This window comes from Cherax quadricarinatus, chromosome 11 (genome assembly GCF_038502225.1).
Source record: "Cherax quadricarinatus isolate ZL_2023a chromosome 11, ASM3850222v1, whole genome shotgun sequence".
Lineage (NCBI taxonomy): Eukaryota > Metazoa > Arthropoda > Malacostraca > Decapoda > Parastacidae > Cherax > Cherax quadricarinatus.
The window spans coordinates 46,256,335-46,266,286 of NC_091302.1; the positions used below are offsets into that span (position 1 = coordinate 46,256,335).

Sequence of the window (9,952 nt, forward strand, 5' to 3'; positions counted from 1 at the left end):
AAGAATGTAGAAGAGAACTGACATCAGTTACTAAGTATAGTGACAAAGAATGTAGCAGAGAACTGACATCAGTTACTAAGTATAGTGACAAAGAATGTAGCAGAGAACTGACATCAGTTACTAAGTATAGTGACAAAGAATGTAGCAGAGAACTGACATCAGTTACTAAGTATAGTGACAAAGAATGTAGCAGAGAACTGACATCAGTTACTAAGTATAGTGACAAAGAATGTAGCAGAGAACTGACATCAGTTACTAAGTATAGTGACAAAGAATGTAGCAGAGAACTGACATCAGTTACTAAGTATAGTGACAAAGAATGTAGCAGAGAACTGACATCAGTTACTAAGTATAGTGACAAAGAATGTAGCAGAGAACTGACATCAGTTACTAAGTATAGTGACAAAGAATGTAGCAGAGAACTGACATCAGTTACTAAGTATAGTGACAAAGAATGTAGCAGAGAACTGACATCAGTTACTAAGTATAGTGACAAAGAATGTAGCAGAGAACTGACATCAGTTACTAAGTATAGTGACAAAGAATGTAGCAGAGAACTGACATCAGTTACTAAGTATAGTGACAAAGAATGTAGCAGAGAACTGACATCAGTTACTAAGTATAGTGACAAAGAATGTAGCAGAGAACTGACATCAGTTACTAAGTATAGTGACAAAGAATGTAGAAGAGAACTGACATCAGTTACTAAGTATAGTGACAAAGAATGTAGCAGAGAACTGACATCAGTTACTAAGTATAGTGACAAAGAATGTAGCAGAGAACTGACATCAGTTACTAAGTATAGTGACAAAGAATGTAGCAGAGAACTGACATCAGTTACTAAGTATAGTGACAAAGAATGTAGCAGAGAACTGACATCAGTTACTAAGTATAGTGACAAAGAATGTAGCAGAGAACTGACATCAGTTACTAAGTATAGTGACAAAGAATGTAGCAGAGAACTGACATCAGTTACTAAGTATAGTGACAAAGAATGTAGCAGAGAACTGACATCAGTTACTAAGTATAGTGACAAAGAATGTAGCAGAGAACTGACATCAGTTACTAAGTATAGTGACAAAGAATGTAGAAGAGAACTGACATCAGTTACTAAGTATAGTGACAAAGAATGTAGAAGAGAACTGACATCAGTTACTAAGTATAGTGACAAAGAATGTAGTTACTAAGAGAACTGACATCAGTTACTAAGTATAGTGACAAAGAATGTAGAAGAGAACTGACATCAGTTACTAAGTATAGTGACAAAGAATGTAGAAGAGAACTGACATCAGTTACTAAGTATAGTGACAAAGAATGTAGCAGAGAACTGACATCAGTTACTAAGTATAGTGACAAAGAATGTAGCAGAGAACTGACATCAGTTACTAAGTATAGTGACAAAGAATGTAGCAGAGAACTGACATCAGTTACTAAGTATAGTGACAAAGAATGTAGCAGAGAACTGACATCAGTTACTAAGTATAGTGACAAAGAATGTAGCAGAGAACTGACATCAGTTACTAAGTATAGTGACAAAGAATGTAGCAGAGAACTGACATCAGTTACTAAGTATAGTGACAAAGAATGTAGCAGAGAACTGACATCAGTTACTAAGTATAGTGACAAAGAATGTAGCAGAGAACTGACATCAGTTACTAAGTATAGTGACAAAGAATGTAGCAGAGAACTGACATCAGTTACTAAGTATAGTGACAAAGAATGTAGCAGAGAACTGACATCAGTTACTAAGTATAGTGACAAAGAATGTAGCAGAGAACTGACATCAGTTACTAAGTATAGTGACAAAGAATGTAGCAGAGAACTGACATCAGTTACTAAGTATAGTGACAAAGAATGTAGCAGAGAACTGACATCAGTTACTAAGTATAGTGACAAAGAATGTAGCAGAGAACTGACATCAGTTACTAAGTATAGTGACAAAGAATGTAGCAGAGAACTGACATCAGTTACTAAGTATAGTGACAAAGAATGTAGCAGAGAACTGACATCAGTTACTAAGTATAGTGACAAAGAATGTAGCAGAGAACTGACATCAGTTACTAAGTATAGTGACAAAGAATGTAGCAGAGAACTGACATCAGTTACTAAGTATAGTGACAAAGAATGTAGCAGAGAACTGACATCAGTTACTAAGTATAGTGACAAAGAATGTAGCAGAGAACTGACATCAGTTACTAAGTATAGTGACAAAGAATGTAGCAGAGAACTGACATCAGTTACTAAGTATAGTGACAAAGAATGTAGCAGAGAACTGACATCAGTTACTAAGTATAGTGACAAAGAATGTAGCAGAGAACTGACATCAGTTACTAAGTATAGTGACAAAGAATGTAGAAGAGAACTGACATCAGTTACTAAGTATAGTGACAAAGAATGTAGCAGAGAACTGACATCAGTTACTAAGTATAGTGACAAAGAATGTAGCAGAGAACTGACATCATTTACTAAGTATAGTGACAAAGAATGTAGCAGAGAACTGACATCAGTTACTAAGTATAGTGACAAAGAATGTAGAAGAGAACTGACATCAGTTACTAAGTATAGTGACAAAGAATGTAGCAGAGAACTGACATCAGTTACTAAGTATAGTGACAAAGAATCTAGCAGAGAACTGACATCAGTTACTAAGTACAGTGACAAAGAATGTAGAAGAGAACTGACATCAGTTACTAAGTATAGTGACAAAGAATGTAGCAGAGAACTGACATCAGTTACTAAGTATAGTGACAAAGAATGTAGCAGAGAACTGACATCAGTTACTAAGTATAGTGACAAAGAATGTAGCAGAGAACTGACATCAGTTACTAAGTATAGTGACAAAGAATGAAGAAGAGAACTGACATCAGTTACTAAGTATAGTGACAAAGAATGTGGAAGAGAACTGACATCAGTTACTAAGTATAGTGACAAAGAATGAAGAAGAGAACTGACATCAGTTACTAAGTATAGTGACAAAGAATGTAGCAGAGAACTGACATCAGTTACTAAGTATAGTGACAAAGAATGAAGAAGAGAACTGACATCAGTTACTAAGTATAGTGACAAAGAATGTAGCAGAGAACTGACATCAGTTACTAAGTATAGTGACAAAGAATGTAGCAGAGAACTGACATCAGTTACTAAGTATAGTGACAAAGAATGTAGAAGAGAACTGACATCAGTTACTAAGTATAGTGACAAAGAATGTAGCAGAGAACTGACATCCGTTACTAAGTATAGTGACAAAGAATGTAGAAGAGAACTGACATCAGTTACTAAGTATAGTGACAAAGAATGTAGCAGAGAACTGACATCAGTTACTAAGTATAGTGACAAAGAATGTAGCAGAGAACTGACATGAGTTACTAAGTATAGTGACAAAGAATGTAGAAGAGAACTGACATCAGTTACTAAGTATAGTGACAAAGAATGTGGAAGAGAACTGACATCAGTTACTAAGTATAGTGACAAAGAATGTAGCAGAGAACTGACATCAGTTACTAAGTATAGTGACAAAGAATGTAGCAGAGAACTGACATCAGTTACTAAGTATAGTGACAAAGAATGTAGAAGAGAACTGACATCAGTTACTAAGTATAGTGACAAAGAATGTAGAAGAGAACTGACATTAGTTACTAAGTATAGTGACAAAGAATGTAGAAGAGAACTGACATTAGTTACTAAGTATAGTGACAAAGAATGTAGAAGAGAACTGACATTAGTTACTAAGTATAGTGACAAAGAATGTAGAAGAGAACTGACATCAGTTACTAAGTATAGTGACAAAGAATGTAGCAGAGAAGTGACATCAGTTACTAAGTATAGTGACAAAGAATGTAGCAGAGAACTGACATCAGTTACTAAGTATAGTGACAAAGAATGTAGCAGGGAACTGACATCAGTTACTAAGTATAGTGACAAAGAATGTAGCAGAGAACTGACATCAGTTACTAATTATAGTGACAAAGAATGTAGCAGGGAACTGACATCAGTTACTAAGTATAGTGACAAAGAATGTAGCAGAGAACTGACATCAGTTACTAAGTATAGTGACAAAGAATGTAGCAGGGAACTGACATCAGTTACTAAGTATAGTGACAAAGAATGTAGCAGAGAACTGACATCAGTTACTAAGTATAGTGACAAAGAATGTAGCAGAGAACTGACATCAGTTACTAAGTATAGTGACAAAGAATGTAGCAGAGAACTGACATCAGTTACTAAGTATAGTGACAAAGAATGTAGCAGAGAACTGACATCAGTTACTAAGTATAGTGACAAAGAATGTAGCAGAGAACTGACATCAGTTACTAAGTATAGTGACAAAGAATGTAGCAGAGAACTGACATCAGTTACTAAGTATAGTGACAAAGAATGTAGCAGAGAACTGACATCAGTTACTAAGTATAGTGACAAAGAATGTAGCAGAGAACTTACATCAGTTACTAAGTATAGTGACAAAGAATGTAGCAGAGAACTGACTTCAGTTACTAAGTATAGTGACAAAAAATGTAGCAGAGAACTGACATCAGTTACTAAGTATAGTGACAAAGAATGTAGCAGAGAACTGACATCAGTTACTAAGTATAGTGACAAAGAATGTAGCAGAGAACTGACATCAGTTACTAAGTATAGTGACAAAGAATGTAGCAGAGAACTGACATCAGTTACTAAGTATAGTGACAAAGAATGTAGCAGAGAACTGACATCAGTTACTAAGTATAGTGACAAAGAATGTAGCAGAGAACTGACATCAGTTACTAAGTATAGTGACAAAGAATGTAGCAGAGAACTGACATCAGTTACTAAGTATAGTGACAAAGAATGTAGCAGAGAACTGACATCAGTTACTAAGTATAGTGACAAAGAATGTAGCAGAGAACTGACATCAGTTACTAAGTATAGTGACAAAGAATGTAGAAGAGAAGAAAACACACATCATTGTTTTCACAAAAAGCATTTCTGAATAAATGAATATATCTTTTATCTAATACAAATTTTGATTCACTTACAATTAATAATCCACTGTACAACTACGAAATAATTACTATCCTACTGTACAACTATGATATACTCCTTAGTGTTAAGTAGACTGTAAGCCAATAATGTTAAGTTGGCCCATAATGCCTAGGCATAATAGAGGCTCTCTTTGCATTGCAAACCACTATTGTAAATACAAAATCTCAATGTACTGTTTGCAAAGACATAAAATATATAAATAAACAGCGACGTTGGTACAGGTCACACTGACAGGTCGTGTCAGTCATACTGGAGGCCTCAGAGACGTGTGTAAGCCCGTTTCTTGATGACTAAAAGAATTTACCTCCAGAATACAGTTTAGCATCATAGTGTGTGACCCCCCCTGGAGTGCTGAGTGTGTGACCCCTGGAGTGCTGAGTGTGTGACCCCTGCAGTGCTGAGTGTGTGACCCCTTAGCTCCCTTAAAGTGTGAGTGTGTGACTCCTGGAGTTCAAATAGGTGACTACACAGCTGTTATGTACCTGCAGGTGGCTGGTCGACCTGGGTCCCGCTTTCTGTCTGCTAACATGTAACTCAGCTAGGACCACCTGTGTGATGGCACCAGTAGCCACCTGTGTGAGGATACCTGGACCTGCTAGCAGGTGTGGCTAAGGCTCTTCGACTTCCTGCTACATTAAAAACATCTTCACCTCCAGCAGACAGTAGTAGCTACGTTCCTTCACACACATCCTTCTCCTTCTCCTCTTCTTCCTCCTCCGTACTCAAATGGTGGCCAAGCAATGTTGATAGACCCCAACAAACATACACACAGCTACAAAGGAGATAAACGAAGCAAATAACTATATCAGGCGTAAGCAGACAGACACAGCTATAAATGTATTGATATTATTTAACCATTGTAAACTAAGACGTTCAAGAAAACGTAGGATAGGAAATTTACATAATTTAAGGGGGGTTTACGTGAGAGGGTGAGAACAAGCGTCTCCATAGATGTTGTAGTCATGCTCTCACATTATTATAGTCATTCTCTAGCAATAGTCATTCTCTTTCATTATTATAATCATAATCTTGTACTAAGAAATATGTTTCACAAACATGAATGTTATAATATAACCGGACTTGTATATTTGTTCAGTATTAATTCAGAGAATTATTCTCTCACGACTTTTTTGGACCGTGAAGCTTCTGGAACTTTATGATCTTGAAGCTTCTGGAACTTTATGATCTTGAAGCTTCTGGAACTTTATGATCTTGAAGCTTCTGGAACTTTATGATCTTGAAGCTTCTGGAACTTTATGATCTTGAAGCTTCTGGAACTTTATGATCTTGAAGCTTCTGGAACTTTATGATCTTGAAGCAACTGGAACTTTATGATCTTGAAGCTTCTGGAACTTTATGATCTTGAAGCTTCTGGAACTTTATGATCTTGAAGCTTCTGGAACTTTATGATCTTGAAGCTTCTGGAACTGGAACTTTATGATCTTGAAGCTTCTGGAACTTTATGATCTTGAAGCTTCTGGAACTTTATGATCTTGAAGCTTCTGGAACTTTATGATCTTGAAGCTTCTGGAACTTTATGATCTTGAATCTTCTGGAACTTTATGATCTTGAAGCTTCTGGAACTTTATGATCTTGAAGCTTCTGGAACTTTATGATCTTGAAGCAACTGGAACTTTATGATCTTGAAGCAACTGGAACTTTATGATCTTGAAGCTTCTGGAACTTTATGATCTTGAAGCTTCTGGAACTTTATGATCTTGAAGCAACTGGAACTTTATGATCTTGAAGCTTCTGGAACTTTATGATCTTGAAGCTTCTGGAACTTTATGATCTTGAAGCTTCTGGAACTTTATGATCTTGAAGCTTCTGGAACTTTATGATCTTGAAGCTTCTGGAACTTTATGATCTTGAAGCTTCTGGAACTTTATGATCTTGAAGCAACTGGAACTTTATGATCTTGAAGCTTCTGGAACTTTATGATCTTGAAGCAACTGGAACTTTATGATCTTGAAGCTTCTGGAACTTTATGATCTTGAAGCAACTGGAACTTTATGATCTTGAAGCAACTGGAACTTTATGATCTTGAAGCTTCTGGAACTTTATGATCTTGAAGCAACTGGAACTTTATGATCTTGAAGCTTCTGGAACTTTATGATCTTGAAGCTTCTGGAACTTTATGATCTTGAAGCTTCTGGAACTTTATGATCTTGAAGCTTCTGGAACTTTATGATCTTGAAGCTTCTGGAACTTTATGATCTTGAAGCTGGAACTTTATGATCTTGAAGCTTCTGGAACTTTATGATCTTGAAGCTTTTATGATCTTGAAGCTTCTGGAACTTTATGATCTTGAAGCTTCTGGAACTTTATGATCTTGAAGCAACTGGAACTTTATGATCTTGAAGCTTCTGGAACTTTATGATCTTGAAGCTTCTGGAACTTTATGATCTTGAAGCAACTGGAACTTTATGATCTTGAAGCTTCTGGAACTTTATGATCTTGAAGCAACTGGAACTTTATGATCTTGAAGCTTCTGGAACTTTATGATCTTGAAGCAACTGGAACTTTATGATCTTGGAACTTTATGATCTTGAAGCACCTGGAACTTTATGATCTTGAAGCTTCTGGAACTTTATGATCTTGAAGCAACTGGAACTTTATGATCTTGAAGCTACTGGAACTTTATGATCTTGAAGCTTCTGGAACTTTATGATCTTGAAGCTTCTGGAACTTTATGATCTTGAAGCTTCTGGAACTTTATGATCTTGAAGCTTCTGGAACTTTATGATCTTGAAGCTGGAACTTTATGATCTTGAAGCTTCTGGAACTTTATGATCTTGAAGCAACTGGAACTTTATGATCTTGAAGCAACTGGAACTTTATGATCTTGAAGCTTCTGGAACTTTATGATCTTGAAGCAACTGGAACTTTATGATCTTGAAGCTTCTGGAACTTTATGATCTTGAAGCAACTGGAACTTTATGATCTTGAAGCTTCTGGAACTTTATGATCTTGAAGCTTCTGGAACTTTATGATCTTGAAGCTTCTGGAACTTTATGATCTTGAAGCTTCTGGAACTTTATGATCTTGAAGCTTCTGGAACTTTATGATCTTGAAGCAACTGGAACTTTATGATCTTGAAGCTTCTGGAACTTTATGATCTTGAAGCAACTGGAACTTTATGATCTTGAAGCAACTGGAACTTTATGATCTTGAAGCTTCTGGAACTTTATGATCTTGAAGCAACTGGAACTTTATGATCTTGAAGCAACTGGAACTTTATGACCTTGAAGATTCTGGAACTTTATGATCTTGAAGCAACTGGAACTTTATGATCTTGAAGCTTCTGGAACTTTATGATCTTGAAGCTTCTGGAACTTTATGATCTTGAAGCAACTGGAACTTTATGATCTTGAAGCTTCTGGAACTTTATGATCTTGAAGCAACTGGAACTTTATGATCTTGAAGCTTCTGGAACTTTATGATCTTGAAGCTTCTGGAACTTTATGATCTTGAAGCTTCTGGAACTTTATGATCTTGAAGCTTCTGGAACTTTATGATCTTGAAGCTTCTGGAACTTTATGATCTTGAAGCTTCTGGAACTTTATGATCTTGAAGCTGGAACTTTATGATCTTGAAGCTTCTGGAACTTTATGATCTTGAAGCAACTGGAACTTTATGATCTTGAAGCAACTGGAACTTTATGATCTTGAAGCTTCTGGAACTTTATGATCTTGAAGCTTCTGGAACTTTATGATCTTGAAGCTTCTGGAACTTTATGATCTTGAAGCAACTGGAACTTTATGATCTTGAAGCAACTGGAACTTTATGATCTTGAAGCTTCTGGAACTTTATGATCTTGAAGCTTCTGGAACTTTATGATCTTGAAGCAACTGGAACTTTATGATCTTGAAGCTTCTGGAACTTTATGATCTTGAAGCAACTGGAACTTTATGATCTTGAAGCTTCTGGAACTTTATGATCTTGAAGCTTCTGGAACTTTATGATCTTGAAGCTTCTGGAACTTTATGATCTTGAAGCAACTGGAACTTTATGATCTTGAAGCTTCTGGAACTTTATGATCTTGAAGCAACTGGAACTTTATGATCTTGAAGCTTCTGGAACTTTATGATCTTGAAGCAACTGGAACTTTATGATCTTGAAGCAACTGGAACTTTATGATCTTGAAGCTTCTGGAACTTTATGATCTTGAAGCAACTGGAACTTTATGATCTTGAAGCTTCTGGAACTTTATGATCTTGAAGCTTCTGGAACTTTATGATCTTGAAGCTTCTGGAACTTTATGATCTTGAAGCTTCTGGAACTTTATGATCTTGAAGCTTCTGGAACTTTATGATCTTGAAGCAACTGGAACTTTATGATCTTGAAGCTTCTGGAACTTTATGATCTTGAAGCAACTGGAACTTTATGATCTTGAAGCTTCTGGAACTTTATGATCTTGAAGCAACTGGAACTTTATGATCTTGAAGCAACTGTAACTTTATGATCTTGAAGCTTCTGGAACTTTATGATCTTGAAGCTTCTGGAACTTTATGATCTTGAAGCTTCTGGAACTTTATGATCTTGAAGCAACTGGAACTTTATGATCTTGAAGCTTCTGGAACTTTATGATCTTGAAGCTTCTGGAACTTTATGATCTTGAAGCTTCTGGAACTTTATGATCTTGAAGCTTCTGGAACTTTATGATCTTGAAGCTTCTGGAACTTTATGATCTTGAAGCTTCTGGAACTTTATGATCTTGAAGCTTCTGGAACTTTATGATCTTGAATCTTCTGGAACTTTATGATCTTGAAGCAACTGGAACTTTATGATCTTGAAGCTTCTGGAACTTTATGATCTTGAAGCAACTGGAACTTTATGATCTTGAAGCTTCTGGAACTTTATGATCTTGAAGCAACTGGAACTTTATGATCTTGAAGCTTCTGGAACTTTATGATCTTGAAGCAACTGGAAC

At 36.0% G+C, this 9,952-nt stretch overlaps 1 protein-coding gene across 1 annotated transcript in view; it reads left to right on the forward strand.

Annotated features, from left to right (window-relative positions):
* The window catches only part of LOC128687479 (adhesion G-protein coupled receptor G2-like), a 102,322-nt gene extending 96,067 nt beyond the window's left edge, over positions 1 to 6,255 (forward strand). The window contains exon 21 of the mRNA XM_070084069.1: positions 5,508 to 6,255. The gene's annotated coding sequence lies outside the window, so the exon portion shown is untranslated. The remainder of the gene's footprint in view (positions 1 to 5,507) is intronic.
* The last annotated feature ends 3,697 nt before the right edge of the window (positions 6,256 to 9,952 follow it).